We start from the raw sequence: 21,659 nt of genomic DNA on the forward strand, positions 1-21,659 counted from the left end.
AAGAGCAGACTTGTCTGCATGGAGTCATGGCCATGCCTTGCCTAAGCTGTTCCAAGAAACTTCATAAAACCTTCCTCTGCATTTCTGTTTAGGACCTATATATTTATGGCACATAATTACAAGACATCCTCTGCAGACCCTGCCAGAGTATCTTCCTTTTTCTCTGACCTCTCTGCCATTTGCCATTGCATTCAATATATTTCCTCTTCCCTTGCTTTATGCTGAATCACACAATACATTTTGCATGAAGTTAAAAAGGCAGCAGAGTATTCTTCCAGGGCTGAAAAAGAGCAATCAATAAAGCAATGAATAAATAAAGAAAGAAATCCCAAAGGTATTCTGATCAGGTTAGAAAGACCAGGAGACCCCGGTGCAGGCAGCAGTAAAGAGAGTTCTGCATCCGCAATGGAGGTGTTAATGTGCAAGGGAGTTAATATATCTGACAGCCATCAGAAGCATGTAAGAAGATTCTGCAGCTTTTGTTGTAATGCTGGAGGGTCACCAGTAATGGTTAATAAATCCAGCAGCACTTTTGAGTCTCAGAACCTCCCAGTCTTGAAGTAACTTTCTTGTTTACACAAAGATTTGTGTCACGAATGAACATCATGTTCTCCAAGGCAATAAAAATGTAGTTCCAAAGAGATATATTTTCTTTTGAAAAATAAGGCAAAAAGCCTTTCTTTTACAAACAGAAAAAAAAGAACAATACGTGCCGAGGAACATTAGGTCTTGCTTTGGAAGTTTTTAAACACCATGTGTTGTAAGGTTATGTTTCAAAGCAACCTCAAACTTCGGAGCAGGAAGTACAGTGACCTCACCATGTTTGTCCCTTTCTGGTTGCTACACAAGTGGATTGAAAACTCATCTTAGGAAATGGAGTAATAAGAAGACCAATGATCAGTAACAGAACTGATCAGATTCCTGGTCTCCACAGGCCCTACCACTACTTTTTCTACAGGTAAAAGTATGTTCTTGAAGGCTAAGAGCTGGGAATCTTTTCATTCCCTATTAAAAAGCTGCCAAGGCTGGAAGCTGAAATCTTTACCTCTCACAATAACTGGACCAAAGAAGATCACAAACCTAGAAAAGACCCACTGAAGAATCTACGCTCTTTCCCTGGTACTCAACAATTGTTGTTTACCATATGAGATCATTTACATCTCAGGCATCATAGGAAATAAAGGCATGAGCTGACAATTCCCATAGACCAGTGACAGCCACCTGTGTTGGGAAGAACATACCATTCAGAAAAAAGGTTGTGGCAAATAGTACTCACTGGTTTCCCATTCAGTCAGCAGGATGGATATTTTCTGGGATCACCCTAGGAAAAGAGGCAGTGCCCAGAGACAGGCTATAACTTAGGACTCTTGAATGCTTTACTTTGATACTTCACACTGCTTCTTTCCTTTCATTGCCAGATATGCACAGGCTGATTCACTCTAGGCCTGATCCTTTAACAACTTTTCACTCAAGCTGAGCTGCACTCACTCATATTAGCAGCCCCATTTAGCATTTAGATACAAAATCATGACTTCTCGTATACATTACAGGCTTGGGTTGCTATAATTACCCTTCACAGTGATGCATGAGAGCTTGAGACAAATATACACATCACGTCAAGTCTGCTGTAGCGAGGTGGGTGTCAGTCTCTTCTCCCAGGTAACGAGCGATAGGACAAGAGGAAATGGCCTCAAGTTATGCCAGGGAGATTTAGATGGTAAATGCTCCATCCCTGGCAGTATTCAAGGGCAAAGACATGGTCTAGTGTGAGGTGTCTCTGCCCATGGCAGCAGCGTTGGTACTTGATGATCTTAAAGTCCTTTCCAACCCAAACTGTTCTATGTTTCTATGATTATGAAAGATTTCTTCACCAACAGTGTTGTCATGCACTGGAACAGGCTGTCCAGGAAAGTGGTGGAGTCACCATCCCTGACAGCATTGAAAAGATGTGTAGATGAGGCCCTTAGTGACATGGTTTAGTGGTGGGCTTGGAAGTGGTTGGTTGAGCTTGATGATCTTAGAGGTCTTTTTCAGTGATTCTATGACTCTATTATAACCTTGAATCCTTTTAAACCAAGTTATCTTTCCAAAACATGCAAGCGAGGTTTAAACACACAACAAGCATTAGGGCTCTATAAGGCAAAGTCTGCAGGGGAGGGAGGGGAGAGGCAGGAAAGCCTCATGGGTCTCCCCAAAGTAACCCATTAAACTGAGCTTCAGACACAAAGACCTGAAGTACTGGGAATACAGTTCCTTTCCTCACTTGTAATTCCTTCAATAAGTCCTGTATCTTGCACACTTTAACTGCAACTCCTTAATACACACTATTCACCTTGCAGTTTTCTTGCACTCCTAAGCTCTTTAGTCAGCTCAGATGTTGCATACTTAGCCAGGAATTCAGTTGAATTCTGCAATTTAAAATAGTAACCTCCAGTCTTGGATATACTCATAATAGAAATGGCATCTCCTGTAGGAAAAGGGACTTTTAAGAACAGCTTAACACCCATGTTTGCCCCTGAAAGAGTATATAAGGGAGGTGCCTGGCATGCCCAGGTAATAAACTGTGGGCTGAAGGGCAGCAGAGCTTAGAAGAAAAGCAAGGAAGGGTGGGTTTCTTGTAGCTGGCATCAAATTAAGAGAGTCTGGGGCTTGTTAGAGAGCTGAGCTCTAGCAGAGAACAGGACTTAAGACAAATCAGTGAGCAGGGCAGTTATGAAGACATGATTGGTTATGAAATATATTGAACATGATGGAGTTTCTGGAAAGGTAAAGAGAGTAAGGGTGTTGTCTTGTGGGAGCCAGGCCAGAGCCTGAAGGGAGGTGGGGGTACACATATGTATGCAGTAGGGAGACTGCCAAGGCTTGGATCTGACATATGGATCCTTCTCTTTGCATACTTGGAACACTCTCCAAGTAAGCAGCTGAAGGGAGAGGTTATGCGAATGCTAAGGATAAGAAGCAGTACAGGGCTACTATAAAAATGCTTTCAAGGATCCTCAGCATTCACCAGAATAATCCCTGTAAAACAGATGGCAGAGCAGTTTAATATTCTGCCTGAGGTTCAACCTCTCTAGCAATACATCCTCACCCCCAGAGCTGCTTTCTGCTGGCACCAATGGGAAGATGCCCACATCCTACAGTGACCATAAGGACACTCTGCAGCCACAAAGCTGACTGTAAAACAAATCCCTAAGAGGAAATTTTTCTCACTGAATAGAGAAAGGAAATGGTGCAGATAAGGATTTGTGAAATTCCAATCTCAGCCTCCTAATGAGGATGCAAATAATGGATGCATTTGCACACATGAAGGGCCAGATTTTTGAGATGCTTAACAACTCACAGCTCCCAGGGGAGCACTATCCTGGATTTCAGGCAGTCAGACAGCAATTACACAAACATTATTAGACAGATTGAGTACTGTAGTAATGTCTGATGGTCACATTCCTATATAGAGGTGAAGTGTTGCCATCCCTGGGACACTGCTCTGTGCTGCAGGCTGAGCATCCTTGGGCCTGTCCCTTGGCTTCTCGGCATTTCTGTGTCCCCCCAGGCTGCACAATGGGAACAGCACAGCCTTCCTCTGGTGTGAATTGTAGATCAGTTACTCAAACCCTTTACAGCTGGACAGATGGCAACATGTACCCCCAAAAGCCTAAATAAACCAGAAACTGGAGAAAACAGGTCCCTATGCTCCCTCCTTCACAGCTGAGGCCCAGGAAAAGTAAATGTTTTACACAGAGTTTTTGTTGGGTTTTCATTGAATTCTTGCCTTTTATTAAGCAACAAAAGTGCTGTTTTCCCTTCGGAGAATACTGAAACTTTTCCTCTTTCCAACCAGTATAAATAATAATAATAAAAAAATTCTAAAATATTAGTCTGCAAGCCTATAATTCACAAAAACACTTTCAGATCACCAGCCATTAAAAATATTTCATGTTAGACTAGAAAAAGTTGCCTTTTTCATTGGCACAAAATAAGCGCGGGTTCATGGGGAGCTGTTTCAAACCAAAACCCAAACATTTGCTTTAAGAAATGCCAGTGTGGCTGCTGCTTAATCCACTTTTTATTGGAAACAGCTGTTGAAACTGAAGGGGTTTTTTTCCCCTAAAAAAAACAGGTTTTTAAAAACTGACATTTTCTTACTAAGAAAAATTGCATTGGAAACTCTCCATTCTACTTTCATGGATATAACATTATCTCAGGTGCAACACAGAGAAAGAATATAGAGAAAGTAACCCTGCCAGTTATACACATATGACTGAAAGTACCAGTGCTGTGGGGCAGAAAAGGGGCTTTTCTTCCACAGGGCTCTGATAATCCTCTTTTTTGCTAACATTAACATTGCTGCTGCAGCCACACAACATCCAGGAGAGAGCTGAGCAGTATCATCACTTTCCTGGGCAGATGGCAAGGTTGGGCTCTTGGCAAGGATCCTGCAGAGGGAAAAGCTGCCAGCTTGGGAGAGAATATATATGGGAGGGAAGTCAGAAAAAGGAAATGAGGAGGCTTCTAATGCAGAAAGGTAGAAACCGAGTGAAATTGAGAGTCAAGGAGCAAGGACAGGGATTAATGGTCCAAATCATGCTCAGAATAAAGGGGGAAATGTACAGAGAAGGATGAAATCCATCATGTATCATTGATCCACCAACTGTGGGGGGAAAGACACCTACTGCTTATGAGTAACAGCAGCTCTCACCATATCTAAGGATTATAACCCCAACTCGGGGCATCCCCAACTAGAGCTCAGCCCTAATTCTTACTAATTCTTGCTTCACTTCTTGCAGCTCTATTTCACTGGCAAAATAACAGACAGGAAGCAAACTCTCAGAGCACAGAATTCCAAAACACTTTAGGAAAGAGATAGCTGTGAGCGAATAAAAGTAATGACTGTTACTTAAGGTAGTGGTTGTATCAAAATAGGTCATATTTCTTGTGGGTCTTCAGCAGTCACTTTCCTTACTTTGCCTTTCCATAAGATATCTTCATCAGATGGTGGTGATGAGAAATGAGTCCTTGTGGAATTTCCAGGAGGATGTTCTCAGATCTGAACACTGGCTGCTGAATCAGTGTGATTTAAACAGCTAGAGATATGGTCTCTATTTTGGAAATACAGGTCAGCCCTTAGGAAGCAAGTTTATATATGATTATAGACTAGTATGGGAGCATTACACACAGCCCTAAATAACAATTCCTTCTGGTTCCTCCCATTCCCTCTCCAGTCTCACAAGATTGGCAGTAAAATTTGTCCTTGCAATTAATATCCCAAAGAAACCACCGTCAAGCATTCCTGAGGGAGGACTAAATCACAGTCCTAGGTTGGAAACATCAGCTCTGGATGTATTTTCTTAGGTCTCTTTTCTGCTCTTGTTCAGGAAAACCAAGGTGAATATGTGACTTTTCTGATTCCCTTATTCAGTGACATGGTAGCTACAGGCAACAAAGGAGCCACATTGCCAAAACAAAGACACATTGATTGTATGCGTGGGCATGCCAATGTATGGGTTTCAGGCATAAAGTTACGTGTTAATGGCTACAACAATCAATTGTGGCTGCAGATACACTTACAGGAAGCTAACCGGGTCTGGACAAGAGATTTAAAAATCAAAGTCTGTAAGCAGGGCTACCCTTTAAAAGGAGTTTGCTTTGAACTCTGGATAAAGAGGTGTCTTTTGTCATGGCTTCAGAGGAAAGCACTGCGTTAAGTGAAAACTAAGGACGAAAACAAGTTTCTCCTGAGACTATTTTTTATTGTTAAGGAATTATTTGATAGATCTGTAATGACGTTCAAAAACTCTCCATGGAGCTTATTAAGCAAACTATCAGCACCACAGATCCCATATTAGTAGCTGTGAGTGAAAAGTAAGATATTTCAATGTTATTGGCTTGAAATCATCTGCTTCCAAAGAACTGACTTTCACCAGTACAAATGGCACCTAATGACTGCTCCCCTGCAGCACAGGCAGGACATGTAAGGTAAAAGTCCTTTTTTTGGTGTAAGAATCATTGATTTGCTCTAAGATACTGCTGGGGCCTCTGGGACAGGACTCATTTATCCATTTCCCCCACGCTATAGGCTGAAAGAAGATAGGTGCTGCTGCAGCCCTGGTATATTGAGATATGTGAGGAAAACAGAGCTGAAGCAATTTAGTGTGTTGCCAGCAGATCAGATTAATAATTTAACAACAAAAGCATTTCAGTTCAAAACTCTCTGCTACAGTGTCAATTGAATTTAAGCTGTCTGACGGTTTCTGGATAATCCCTATTGATCTGTGGTGGGTTTTATGTATTTCTGTGTAGGTGCACAGTGTGTGTGTTTTGTTCCACCACAATAAAATACCTACTGTGTAATTTGCTCCTAGAGTCCTGCATTACTTTGCTACAGCAACAGATTTTTCTGTGAGAAGCTATAATGGTTGAAGATGAGGCATCTACAAGACCTCGTGAATTTGGGGGCAGAGCCAGATGTGGTATGAACATGGATAGTTTAGTGGTTTGATTGAACTATCCTGATTTATGATAAGTAAAAATCTGGCTGTACTGCTCTAATGCCATTATGCTTTTTATACTAATCCATCCTGAGTGCACTGGGGGACATGTCTGGTTTCAAGCACAATGGGTACTAAAATGCCATTCATTGCTTTATGTGGTGGTGACATTCCCAACAAAGGGGCTTTGGGCTGAACTTAACTTGTAATCCACTACGTTATGTTACAAACAAAGGGACAGAAAGTCCTCCAGATTGTTAAAGAGAGATTATATCTTAAAGCCTGATATTTTCTTGGTGCAGATGCTTTAAAGGTCATATCTAAGACAGTATGTGCTGCAGCAAGCTGGCACAGTGAATGTGTAGCAGATGAAACAAGGAACAAGCATCAGTCAAGCAGAATAAACAGCTTTTCTGAAGATAAGGACACAGACAAGCAAGTTGGGTGTTCGTGAGATAGACAGGAACATTTAACAGTAGGAGTTGGAAGGCAATGGCTTAGCAGCACAAAGCTATATAAGGAGGGACAGACTACACATTAGAATTCCAGAGAAAGGCCCTAAAAGGTCAATTTGACAAGCTGAATATGGATAATGAGTTGAGACAGATGGTGTAAGAGTATGGTAGCTAATAAATAATGAACAGACATGCTTCAAGGAGCAAAAGCAGGGAGAAATCACAGCTTAGAGCTTAGTCAGAAGGGAGGTGGTGAAGGGGAAAAGAACAAAACCATGGAGGGTGTGAGAGAGGATTGTCTGGCTTCAAGCGCCAGAATCTTATGGAAATGAACTTAGAAATGTATACGTCTGAACTGGAATTTGACCATCTTACTGAGATTAACAGTCTCTTAGCTGAGAAAATACTCATGGTCTCTAATCTTTCCTAGATCCCTCAATTCCCTCTTCTCCTCTCCCACTGTCATAGTACCCAAGCAGGCTACAGCGCTCACCCCTCCCAGGAAAGGCTGGGAAAAGTCCTTATGTTTGTTTTGCACATCATGACCTAACATATAGAGAGACTAAACCTTCACCTGAGCATTGAAATGGGAAATGCTGTGCATTGTGTCCCATACTCCTGGGTTACCTGCAGATCAGCAAGCTAAGATCTGATTCTCCTTCTCTCTTTGATACAATAACCAAGACAATGGTGAGCATTGCTGCCCCATAAGTCTTTTGCTAATGTGGAGCTGAGGCACAAACCCTGACCTGGATACCAGGGAATATTCAGGAATATCCTAATGTAGGTGCAAATCAAGAAACTCTCCCAAAATTACCTGGAGAAGCCTTATCAGTGCCAAGCATGCAGCACACGCCTCAATTACATCCTTGTGTTTTTAAATATCATAGAGTATGAGAGTATAAGGCTTAACGCTCATTAATAAACCAATCCCTCCATCATCCTTACCGCTGGCAGCATAAACCAAGAAGTAATTTAATGTTGATACATAAACAATGAAGCCCTGGTGCCCTTTAATGAGCATGTCTCTGTGCATTTGCCCTTGGACAGCTTATTAGGTCTAACCTTACTGGGCTTGGAAGCCTTGACAAGCTCCCAGAGATGAGTGTAAGCAACAACCTTGGAAATAAACAGTCTGCAACTCAGCAACTTCTGCCTGTACCAGACAGCAAACATGCCTGATTAGCTGTGAACTGCTTAGCTTATTGGCAAAACGAGCCTCTAGCTATAAAGGGGACTTAAATTTAATCACACTTGCAACCTGTATTATTAAATAATGAGCCACTTAATTAACTAATTAATATATGGCTGTGATGAATAGACTTGCTCCAGTGACAGCATCATGAAAGCAGACCCAGCCCAGAGTGGTTTCTGAGTGCTGCTTTCTTACAGAAGGGATTTTATTCCAGCAAATGTCTTTATTAAATGCCTCATTCTTTCCCCAGCCTCTAATAGAGCAGTGTCAAGGTCTGCTGCATCTGTTCAATCCTGCCTCCAGATGCCCCAGCGCTCCTTCCCACCATGCTGAAGCTCTCCCTCTCCTTTGGCCCCATGCAAAGCACCTTCAATGTGTTGTGCCACAAAATCACTCTTATCCCAGAGTTACCACACTGCTGTGGCCAGGATGCATCATCCCATTTCCTGCCTCAGATGGGAAATGGCTGCAGTGTCTTGGGTACTGAAAAGAATCCTCAGTTATTGTCCGTGATTACCTTCCCATTGCTGGGGCACCAAGGAAACCCCCCACAGACGGGAGATGGAAGGACAAATCATTTCATGCACCTCACAGCAGCCCTTCAAGGCTGCCTTCTGTTTTCCACCATGGTATCAGGGCATGTTAAGAACGGCCTTTAGCAGATATATTTTCAAATGCTGAAAGATCTCCCTGTAGGGACCTATTCCTGCTATTGGGAACAGCTCTTTCCCAGCTCAGGATGCTCAAGCATCCATCTCTAGAGACAGTTGCTTGCAAGCTCAGTGAAGCGTACACCAAAGCACTAGCTGTGCCAGAACACAGGCTCATTCCAAGAAATCCCCTATGCTACAGCCTCTCACAGCCAGCCTTATGCTGCCATGATGCTCTTTAATAGTTTGGATACTTAGGTTTCCCTTTGTGGCAGCTCAACAACCAAGTCTGAGGAGCACAGTTATTATAAGTTAATATTATAAGAGGGGTGGTTCTCAAACTAAATTCAGCCTCTTTTTTTCTGTATAAGCCCTCCAATACAACTATTTTGTGGTCACAAGAACCTTCAACATTGCAAATGCACTGTTCATTATGCACCTTGTCCGTGGAGAAATGCAAGTGCAAGCAGCAACAGATTTAATGAGATGTTCACTCTGACACTCCTTTCAAGGTTACGTAGCAGGGAAAACACTGGAGCAGTTGCTTTTGCTCCATCCATTCTCATAACATTTTGATTAGTTTGTCCCTTTTGTTGCATATGAAATACTACTGAAAACCTGAACTTTGTAGCATCCATGATAATTCAACAGATTCCATTATCTGGTTATCAAATTCACTGTGTGCATCACATATACCACAGATAAAACAAAACCACAAAGTGATGCTTTCTTCTCTAAGACAGCAATTCGCAAAGCCTGTCTTAGCTGGGAGACTGCATTTTGAATATGTCAGATTCCCAGATCTTTGAAGAACCTATTTTTGAAACAGGCATCTTGCAGAGAAGTCACAAAAATAGATGTATTTTTGTTGAATAGATGCACAAGCTAAAATTACTGTGGGACCTGGAATATATTGGCACTGACTTAACAGTAACATAAGACCTCACATATAGCAACACTACATTTATACTTGTGTTTTATACCCATATGGAGACTTTCAATTCAAAAGAGCCCACGGCAGTTTCTTTTACACCATGCAGCAGAAGAGGAGCATGGCTAATTTGAGCACATGGAGTGGGCCCCTTAACATTATGAAAAGATGGATTGCTTGGCAGTAGTTTTTCCTAAGCATCCCATATTCCTTTCTTGTTCCTGTAAAAGCCTTTAGGATAGTTCTTTACAAGACCAGCTCATTTACACAGAGCCTTGAGTTTGGGCAGTATCTTGAAAGCCTTAAGTTGTGTGGTTCTCAGCTTTGCCAAGGGTCATCTACTGTCTCTCAGTCTTCTGAAACGTTGTTTTTGGCTCTTGAGTAAGGAGAGGAAAAGAAAAGGAGGCAACTACTGAAATAAGGAGGAAATACTGCAGATGCCAAAGAGTGAGAAAGCAACAGCAAAGCATGAGATATAGGAAAGGGGATAGGACAAGGCAAGGGGGGTAAGGTTGAGGTCAGAAAAGAAGGGAGAAGGAACAACAGTAGTTGGAGTACCCAGTCTTGAAAGCTAATGTTGCCTTGAGCCAGTAAAAGAGAATTAAAAGGAGCATTTAGGCATATGAGTTTGTAGCAGTGAGGAGGCTCCACATTTGCCTCCCCAGCAGCCTAATAAATTCTCATGCTCAGGTTGGACACTAATGATGAAAAAGCTTCATTTCCCCAAATTAATAGCTACAATACATCACCAGGCTGTAGCACCATAGCTCAAGTGTACGCAGGGAGAAAAACCCTCAAAATCACCTGTCGAGGCAGAAGGAGGATTTGGCTGTTATTTATTGTTATGTGTGACTCATGCTCGTGGGTAGGGGCACTGCAACACGGATGGGAGTGAAAGTCAAATTGCTGTCAGTGTAATTTATGCCAGGAGAGTTGAACTCAGGCTACTTCTGCTTATGTTTTACCTGTAATTTGTCTGAAAAATATGAAAAGGGTAAGAAAACAGCTTGAAAAATATATGCCTGTGCAGCCATTTGTCAGGCTCAGGTTTGGTTAGAGGAAAGATGGTTTAATGTCTTGGGCAGCATCAAGAACTCCATAAGTTTTCTGTAATGGCAGAAATGGCTCAATTAACCCTAAAGATGACAGTTATTTTGAGGTCTGGTTCCTTATCTGCAAAATAGCTGTAATAACTTACTTTCCTTACCTGTCAGAGGCAGTGTAGGGAAAATACAGCATAACAGAAAAGTCAATCTTGTAACCACTGACAGAGCTCAACAGTTCAGCTTTCTGGACTTCAAATTGTCCTTACCAAAGCCACAGTGATCTTTAAATTATGCTTGCAAGAACAGAGTCTCCTGTGAATGACCTCCAATGTGCTGTTTCTAAGCAGAATCAATAATGCAGGTTCATAGCTGTCCTTCCATTCCACTTATTTCAGCTCTACCTAAAGATGACATGCTAAAGACACCAATAGTCATCAGACTCCATCAAAATGGAAAGGCAATGGAAACCCTGGCATCCTCATGCAAGCGAGCTGCCCTAGCATGCACAGAGGGAGGGCAGGTATCTTGTGACCTGGGGACCAGTTCTTATTGTCCTTGTTGTAAGTGTGCTCCATTCTGCAGATACTGAAATGAAGGGAATTCCCTGTATCCCCTCCTAAAGCCCAGTCTCTTGTACTCAGCTCAAGCCTGCTGAGGACTGTACAGCATAAATTCCAGCTGCTGTCTTCCTGGAAGTAAGTTTAATGGAGGAATATGGCTTTTAGCAACATATAAGCAATGGGGAACTTAATATCTTCCTCCCTGATGGGAATTAGGGGGCATGGTATACTGCACTGCTGCTGTCACAATGTGCCCTGGTGCATGTCATCAACAGACAGGACTCAAGGCTGTAGCTGTGTGCCCATCATTTAGTAGACTTGAGACTGATGGTCATGCTGCAGAGCCAGGCACAATGGGCTTTAAAGAGCATGGAGACCTGCTCTTGAAAAGCATTGTAAGGATTGCCTGCCATGATGTGGGCTTCGAGAACACCTATTGCCAACTGCCCCCACAGCAGTATCCCTGCACCAGACTTCTGATGAACAGATGAGTGGGATCAGAGGGTTCAAGCTTTCCTCTAGCTCCTGCGTTCCCTAGTACTCATAGAGGAACTCCTGAATCTGGCAGTGCTTGCAGCCCAGTGCAGCCCGAGATGTGTTGTTCACACATACTCCTACTGTTGATACTATTCATCCCCACCTAGCTTTAGGGATCACCTCCTGCACCGCTGCACAACGCTCTATTTTCATTCCTCCCTTCAACCCCAAGTCAGTTGGTAACACTTCCACAAGATGTCTTCTCAGGTCTGGGTGAAGATACCCACTGGCAGACAGCATGGGGGGCTAAGCAAACGCACAGACACAAGTCCTTTGCTGGGTAGAAGGAAAGGCACAATGAGGCAGCATGCTTATTAAGGGCTCTCCATGCAGTGTCTGCCTTCCATATCCCTATTATGGGCTCTGTTTCAAAGGATGCTTTGGTACATGAGAATTGTTTCTTATAATAGGAATAAAATCAGCCTTTTTCTCCTAAAAATGTAAATGAAATGCACTTAAATCTGGTCTCATAATAAGAAACAAAGGCATATTCAGGAAATTTGAAGGCAAGAGATGGGAATCTCAGGCAAGGAAATATCTACCTACACACTAACCTGTGAGGCTTCTAGGAATAAAGGGCAAGGCCTTAGAAGCATTGAAAGTGGAGGCTGGATGGATGCAAGAGAGAGGAGAACATGAGTTTCATTAGAGTTTCTACAATTTCTTCTCTTACCAGAGAAATAAGTTGTTCTTCAAGACATCAGGCAAGCATCAGAAGAAAGTCACTCTGCTGCAGGCTATTCTGTAACTGTTTATTTGATGTACTTCCTGGTACCCAGAGAGGGGATCCCAGGCTAGAGGGCTCTCTGGGTAGCAGTAACGGAAAGGCTTGAAGTGGCTTTCCCTTGACCAGCTGCATTGGTACTATTCATACAGAAACAACCAGAAGACACTGCTGTCATAGCAAATGGCTTCTGTTCCCAAGGGGGAAGAGAGAAATACAGTCTATCACACCCTGAGTAAACCTAAGATAAAATAAGTTCAAGGGTTTTACTAGAAGCAGGAAACCTGGATGATATATGGGGAAGGCAGGCCAGGAATGGAGTGTGAGAGCAGGTGTCCTCCAGATGATGAGCCTGAGGGGATAAGCTGGCAGATTTCAAGGGAATAGCAAATACTTCAAGGCATATCATGCCAGTGCCTCTTGGTGGGAAATAGGACAGCATATCCCAGGTGAAGAAAGTGGCAAGAAGCAGATGATGATCAAAACTTACTTATCAAAGAGTAACATCAGATTTACTTGACAGCGAGCCAGGGAATGGCCTGCAGACAGTGGGTGGATATCAAGCTTTTCATCTAACCCAGACTGGCTAAGGAGAAAGACTGCTTCTGATGGCACTTGAGTGATGAATGCAAAATCTGCTGGGTTGCAGAATCATTCTGGTTACGCAGGAATAAGCAGAGCACAGTAGCCAACAACACAAAGTCTGCAGTAATAGATCCCATTCCTGCAAGCAAAGCAGAAGGAGCAAGAGCTGGCCAGTTCTCTTGCTGGCACGAGACCCCTGGAAGGAAGTATGGTAGGATGAGGAATATGGACCCATGACTAACAGATCAATTTTGGATGTTTTTATATAGAATATTATTTCTCCATAACATTTTCTGCAAGGGTCTGTGATTGCTGTCTCTGCCTCTACTTCCCATTTTGGGAATGGAACCGAGTGCTTCCTATCTCTCACATATGCTGAGATGCATGGGAAGAGAGGCAATGTTGTGTCTCAGCTGGACAGTGGCAGCCCAAAAGCTGTTCTTGGGAAAGCTGATATGCTTGTGCTGCAGAGGAGGCTGGTTTTCAGGGCTATAAAGTTGGTGCTTTGCCTGAACACTAAATTCACTCATTAGCTTTCACCTGCAAGGCACAGATAGGAGGAACCCAGGTAATGAATATGGAACAAGGACAGCACTGAGTCTCTACTGTCCTTGTGTGCATAAGAACCACAGTAACAGGCACAGAGCTGTGAGTAAAAGGCATTGATGAGCCCATTGTGTTTTAAGCTCAGTTTTGGAAAGGGGGCCAGGCACTGCCTACCTTTGTTCAACAGTAAATGGGATTGCTGCTGTGATTGGGATTAGATGGGTTTTAGAACTTGTCTGGGGAAAGAGATTTCCAAATACAACACATTTCTTACTTTCTTGTGGAGAAGCAGAGGGTCAGACATGCCTTGGATAACAGAGGCTTCCATAGATATTAATAAACCATGACTAGGGCTAGGTCCTGACAAGACCTCCACTGCTTGCAGTGCTGGTGCCCAGACCTTCCCCCAGGAGTAGCCCATAGCCCTTAGCCACAAGCCACAGCTTCCCCAGCATGACATGACACGACACATGGATGCTTACAGCTCCCTGCTTTCCATTGCCACACACTGCTGTGCAAGTCTGCTCCCTACCACACAGCATCCACATACAATATGTTTTCCCGAGAACTAGAGAGCTATAAACAGGCACAACACACCCTTCAGACAAACCCAGGCCAGATACAGCATCCTCTAGGTGAGACTTTTGGCCCATTATGGCTTTTGGGGGGGGGGGGGGGGTTAATAAATCCATACATATCAGAAGTTGGTGTCTCAAAGTAGCGCCCACCCCCTACAATGTGCAGGTAACAGCTTTACCCATCACCTTCCCATCGATCCTCATGTAGACTGTCCTTCTAAGGCTGGTGGAGATCCAGGCTCCAAAGGAGATCTCTGTTCAACAGCAGTTGGACAGTGCCTACATCTACGGTAGCAGAGTTTGATGCAGAGTTGAGAACATATTTCCTGTTGGCAAGCAATGAACCTTGACATTCTACTGTGAGATGAGCAGGATTGTTCTGGGAAATAACTCCACTGATCTCTTAGACATTAGTCTCCTCAGTCATTAGAAACAGAATTGTTTCTCTATGAGAGTCCCCAGTCTGCTGCTGTTACAAACCTGTGGTCAGACATGGGTGGCCAGCACAAGTGTTCTACTCATTACAGTGACTGCAAAACACAGCAGGGATTTATGAACCAAATTCATCCCTGATATTTACCCACTAGGATCCCCAGGTGCCTCAGCACAGTTCTTACACATCAACAGCCACTTCTGCCCAGCACATTTAGGGTCCCCAGTTACCCCTGACAACCAGTCCAAGGTGGAAAAGCCCCCAAATACAAGCAGGGAATTTTTGCCCAACTTGCCTTATTCTCTCATCTTTTCACAGGAGCAGAGCACTGCCCATGGTCTCTGCAGCAAGGGGTTCCCCTGCAGCATGACATCATGAAGAGAGCTCACCTGGCTAATGGACAGTGCTGATTCCTTCTAGTAGAGTAACCCTGGCTGCCAAGTGAAGGCAAAACTGCTGATCCTTCTGTACAGCACCCTCAGCACCTGCCCCAAGACCTGGATTAGATCCTTCTTAGAATCGTTTGAACACTAACTTGACAAACCTGCTGTGCTGCTACAGATGGATGGGGCATTGCTGACTTCCTCTGCCAGAAGGTGGCAAAGCTTTCCTGCCCTTCCTGGCCCTGTTCTAGCTCAGTCATTCTGTGTGATTTAACACATTCAGTATACTTCATAGGAACTCTGTAGCCACTATTCATTCTGCTTGTCTCTTCATCCCTGATCTCTGGGATGCTCGTGAGCAGTATCTGGTACCTCAAAGGATGCCAAAAATCATCTATCTTTTACTTGCTGTATGAGACCATGTGGAAATAGAGAATCCAAATCAACCCCTTGGGCTGATCAACTCAAAGAGGGGTAAGATCAGAGGATATTTAATTAGGTTCCTAATTACAGCAGTTATTAGCTATCACAAAATCACCTGGGTTTGGACCCCAGAGCAATGCAAACTGCAGATTTGAGAGATGCATATTGCATAGATAAACATGATTATTCCTTTGGCTTGATCCCAGCTGGAAGAATACAAAGCTGCACTATTGACAACTGAAGATTTAACTCTGATGAGTCATTTGTTCTTTCCACAATAAAAACCATATGAAGAAGTTACATGGACACTCTTGGGTTCAAACACTATTCAAAACCCACAGCATTTCCACCCTAAATTCAAAGTAAGAAAAGAAAGGGGAGCACAATTGGAAAGCCCACACATTACTTGAAGAAATACAACCTTACCCCTATTTTTACATCTCTTCTAAAAATACAGCTCTGCTGGTAGGAACAGACATTGTTTCTTTCTTATGATTCAGACTAAGAGAGCCCTGAAAATGGGGAATCTACTAGAAACAAATGGAATAACCCTGAATATTAAAGGTGTGAAGTGTTTTCTGCTCCTTGCTTGCCTGTTTCATTCAGGCAGATAAAGCAGTTTTCTATGAAAAATGGAAGTGTTAAAAAGCTTTTCTTCCTATCAGTCAATACTTTTCCCTCAAAATTTGGCAGGTTTTCCTGGAAGTTTCAGAATTCTGCAGTGGGCTCAGTCATTTTCAGTGGAAATGGACAAAAAGAAAAGTTTGAGAAGAAAATGTTTCCAACTTGTCCAGAAAATGTCTTTTTTCTTCTAAGAACGTTTGGATGAACTGTCTTTGACTAGTGGGAAGGGGCATGTTCTCCACAGAGAGATGGGAGCTTCTCTTTGATTTTTACCCAGTTGGCTTCATTGATAGTGCAAATGGACTGTCCAGCTGGACCCAGCTGTGCTGAGAGCCATGGATGAGGATCTAATGTGAATGCAAGAACAAGAATGAGCACTGGCTGGAAAAACATTCCAACTGGGAATAAAAAGGGTTCCTAAGCACTCAACAAGTCATGAAACTCCACCCTGTCTACTTTTCAGGCAGAGCTGGCCACATTTCCATGGGGAATACACCAGGGGAGTGAGCTGGAGTGCTGCACTGTTACTGATCCATTCCCAATCACATGCAGTGAGAGCTGAGCTTGGCCAGGTGCTGGGACATTTGCAGCAGATGTGAAAGCCTGGAATTCAAGCTGCTGCTGCAGTTGAGACAAGGCTTCCCGACAGCAATATTTCTGGGGCTGAAGGATAGGACCTTAAGGGGAAAATACAGATCTCATCATTGGGAATGCTGAAAATCAAAGGCATCCTGCTGGGAAGTATCCTGTAAGTGAGCCCCGCACTGGTTGTACAGCTGAGCCAGAAGTTGTAAGAGACCATGCTTCAACCCTTCTATGAATTAAAGATGGGAAAGACACCAGAACATGGCAGGAAGGGGTTAGTACAGTTATTGGCTACCAACCTCCACAGGGTGCAAGGATGAGCTTGTTTTCTATGTCAACCCAACAGCAGGTAGATTGAGCATCAGCTGGTGGCCACTGCATGTGCCTGAGTGCTGGTAGGGTCTGAAAGAGCATCCAAATGCCACCCAGTATAAAGGGGATAAGGCCAAGGCTGCCCAGGAAGTAAATCCAGGGAACTTCATCTGTTTGTGAAGAGTCATCATTTCTGCAGCAGAGGAGCCCTTCACTGCAGGCACAGAGCAGGAAGCCTCAGGGAATGTTGAAACTCATGAAATATAGATAGGAGCTAGGCAGGCTCCTAGAGCTGGGTATGTACCTGCACTGTCATTGGCTCCCCTGAAGCAAGGTTTTGCATAAGGATGCAGAATAGGCTTGTTCAGTAAACTTCGCTATGCACGCTTGACTCAGCAATCACTGACAAAACTCAAACACTCCTTGCTCAGTACCTGAACAAGCAACTCCATTTTCACCCTTTCTCCCTTTTCATTCCACCTTTTTTCCTCCCCTTCATCACCCACTCAGGAGATATTATCTCCAATGTCCTTTGGAAAGAGCATCTGATGAAAGCAGGCACAGCACAGACAATATCCTGATCCAAATCATTTACAGTCTCCATAACACCCCCATCAAAAACAACTGTCTACCTGGAACTGGCAGGAAACAGAGTTGTTGATGCACAGATCTTACCATGGAGACAAGCCAATGGCTAAATGGTTACTATTGTAATGAACATTTGTTAATGGCTCTTTTCCAGCTACAAGGAAAGGCATGCTCACTGGGATGCTCCAAGTATGTGCAAACATGAATGGCTGCTCCTTGTATTAAGGCTTTGTGGTTCTCATCTGTCCTTTGCAAGTGAGCCGTGTCCTGAGGGATCACTGCCTTATTATGCTCTAACCACACATGGGAGGTCATGGCAAGCCTCTGCTTCTGCAACCATGGTAAATTACTTCTAGACACTTCTCAGGAGCCTCTTTTGCCTAACCAGGTCTCCCTCACTTGGAGCAAATCGGATTCCTCTTCCTAGTGAGAAGAGGAAACCTGAATGATCACCTTAACAGGGGCTAGCAGGGCCACATGGACACAAAATGAAGCCGTGTAGGAAGACTGCACTGAAATCACACATAGATTGCATCCCATGATAGACCCTCACAGTGGAAACAGCCATAGTATGTCCTGCTCAAGCACTCCTTTTGAAAGAGCTGGATACCTATTTTTACTAGCAGCAGGAATGAAATCCACCCCAAGCTGTATTTGTGGATGAATTAATAATGCTTTTTGCTGGCATCCCATATTCAACCACTAATTAACACAGCAGCCGCTGCCAGAGTTAATCAGGGAAGCAAATTCCATTATCCCCTGTACCCCCACAGGGCAGGGATCTGCCAGCTGCCACCACCCTGCCCACTGTAAGGGCAGGGTGAGGAGCTGCTGCATTTGCTGCTGTGGAAAGGCCACTGAAGAACCCGCTGGCTCCCTAGCAGGGATGTGGATGTCAGTGGGTGGACAGCCCTGAGCCCTGCATCACTTGGTCCAGCTGCCATCCCTCTGTGATAGCCTCTCATCCCTCCATCCTGAGTCCTTTTCATGCACCTTAAACTGAAAGGAAACTGGAAAGCAAGGAAGAAGCTGAACAACAGCTAGACTCACTAACTGAAAGACAAAGGTTATCCTTAACAATTCAGGTGCCAAAGCCTCTGCGGGAGTTAAAGACCATCTTTTGGTGGGAGCAGTGGGTTGTGAACAGCAGGGCATCCCACAACCAAAGTAACCTCCACAAAGCATCAAAAGGGGAAAACCCCCCATACTCAGCTAGTCCTGTCCACAAGGAAGATGCATAGGAAATCAAGATCCCTAAGAAACACCTATCCTAAGCTGGTTTACCTGGGGAGCTTTAATCACAACTTCTTGGCATTGGCAGACCCTGTGTTATTTCCCATTCGAGGGGAAAACCTGTGTAGCACAGATGTACAAGGCTACATTTCTTCCTTACATGTTAGACTATTCTGCTGAGCCACACGGTCTCAGATGCTGTAAACCTGCCAAAATCATTATTTCATAGCAAGTATGAGGGGAAAAATAAACCCCCAGCAACAATGGTTAATTAAATAATGACTATCAGGTCCTGCATTTCACAGTACACTGGAGATGGGAATTCTGGATAGGTTTAGTTCAAATGGGTTATCTAAATCTAGTAGGAATAAAAATCTGCTTTAGAGTTTGATTTTTAAATGTCAACAGGAATATTTTGTTTTGGAAACCTTCCAGATGGAATATTTCCCAGTGCAAAGGCAACTTTTTAAGTAACAATTAGGAAGAAAAATAACTGAAACTGAACAGTTATTGTAGAAGCTCTGAAAGAATTTTGGCACCTTTTTTTGTTCTATCAAATGACTTTCCCCATACACACATCCCATTCTGACACCACCAGTCTGGATTTCTAATCTGATTCCAAATACTTTACGGATCAGAACCTCAGGGCTGTAAATTCATCCACAATTGCTCAGCTGAGACCCCATCCATCAGCTCTGTGGTGATTATGCTCCTCTAATCAAGTACAATTAGCAACTGTCACATAACACCATTAAAAGAACCACTTAGGAGCTGATTAATGGCTGCTATAAGCTGAACTGATAAATGTAATTTTTGAAATCAAGTTTCAATTAGCTTTAAATAACCAAGATGGGAACAGCAAATTCTGCTGCAGACACAGCGCCTTGGTCAGAACAAGACAAACACAAGCCTTTTTTTCCGTCCACTGAAAAACATCAGCTCCTAAATTCCTTGTTGGGTTCAGCAAATACTGCCCAGTTCACTTAAGCTGTGAGTAAGTAAAGCTTTGTTTGTACATTTACTCCCAGGAGTTTCTACAGGACTCCTTTACCATAGAATGCTACCATTAAATTACAGTAGTTTTGAGTGAATTTACAGATTAAAACTGGAAAGCAATTTTCAGTGATGATTATACATTAAAATAAATGCAGCCCAATGGAATGACTGAGAGGAAGGATGGAAACACTTTCCCTTCTTCCTCCTCTGTGCGACCCATTGGCATCAGCACCTATTTACCCAGGCTGTCCTTGTCCCCCAGGCTAGATGTCCTGCCTCCCTGCTGGGTGCTGCTCACTAACTCAATGCCTCTGGCCAAGCCCTGCTGCTGACTCTTGTGACATTCCCTGCAGCACACAGCTCACAGAGACAGAAATCACTGCATCCTCACTGGGGCTGGATGCAGGAAAGAATCAATTCTGAATGATCCCATGAAACGACAAATGGGTGTCAGCAGTGATTTGGGTGACTACATTACCTATGTTATGCAAAAGCTATGGAAATTTCTAGTACCCAGTGATGGGGACCATGAAGGCTTGTCCTGCTCTGCTAGGAAGGTACCAAACCATAAAGCTTAGGAGGCTCCTGACTCCGCATCATCTCATAAATGAGTGTGCAGCAGTGACCATGGCTGGAAAGCAGAAAAATGGTCAGGTTTCCTTCTTCTGCCAGAAAGCAGCTCTTCTTGTGTTTGAGATTTGGCTGTGCCACGAGTCAGCAAAAGACCTCCTCCCTTCATCCTTGGTTTCCTTTTACTACTGCTTATTTCCTTGATGTCTCTGGTGCCTGACTCTCCATAGAGCTCTCCTGTTCTTTATAAGCAGCCTCGCAAAACCAACCTTTTCATCATACCCTCCATCATTCCCTCCATCCACTTTCAGCCTCTCCCCATAATCCCAACTCTCCTCCTGCCTCTGCCTAATCCTGTAACACACCACAGATCCCTTCGCCCTCCCTACTCTCCACATCTCCATCTATCTCCAGCTCTCCCAGGGTATGTGGGAAGTGAGCCTGGAGCAAGGCTGCTGCGTGAACATGCAAACCTCAGGCATTAGCTTCCATCTCAACCAGCCCTGGAGCACCCAGAACAGCCTCTGAATGCCACAGGGTGTCTCTGATAACACATTCCGACCCCCATCTGCAATACCCTCCCCTCCTGGAGCTCTCCCACACCGTGGCTCTGAAAAGGAATACCCCAAGCCTACATCCCGATGGTGCCTTGATGTTTAAACCCACCAAGCTATTTCTGGACTGTTCATAGTCAGCTGTATTTAAACAGACTAATTGCACCAGCGCAAACTTGCCCTCATGTAACTTCATTTTCATCCAGACAGAAGCTTTCAAGCAACAGCAACCAAACCCTTTCAATATTTAATCAGCTGCATGGCCTGAAAGAGCAGGGACCAGCAGCTGCCTGGCACAGAGCAGACAAGGGGGTTGAGCGTTTCCATCCTCACCTCCCTCCATCCTGAGCATCACCTCCTTTCCAAACTCTCTAAGGTATAAAGCCAAACAGGAGCCCTGCTTCAGATCAGGCAGCTCTCAAAAACTTCCCTTTGAAACACCCTATTTTTCACTCCTCAATTCCAACCCCTCAGCTGCCTCCCAGGTGTAAAACCTCCTTTCCTATTGATGGCTGGGAAATTGCTGTGCTCAGTGCCCTGCAATTGTAAGTCAGCAGGACTCGAGCTCTCCCCCACTTCTTCCTGGCTTTAAAGCAGGCAGGGTGTAAATCTTGGCTCCAGGCAAGGCTTTGCAGACCTTGCAGTGTGTGTGGGCAAATTCAGGCT

The sequence above is a fragment of the Melopsittacus undulatus genome, chromosome 9, assembly GCF_012275295.1.
Source record: "Melopsittacus undulatus isolate bMelUnd1 chromosome 9, bMelUnd1.mat.Z, whole genome shotgun sequence".
NCBI classification, from domain to species: domain Eukaryota; kingdom Metazoa; phylum Chordata; class Aves; order Psittaciformes; family Psittaculidae; genus Melopsittacus; species Melopsittacus undulatus.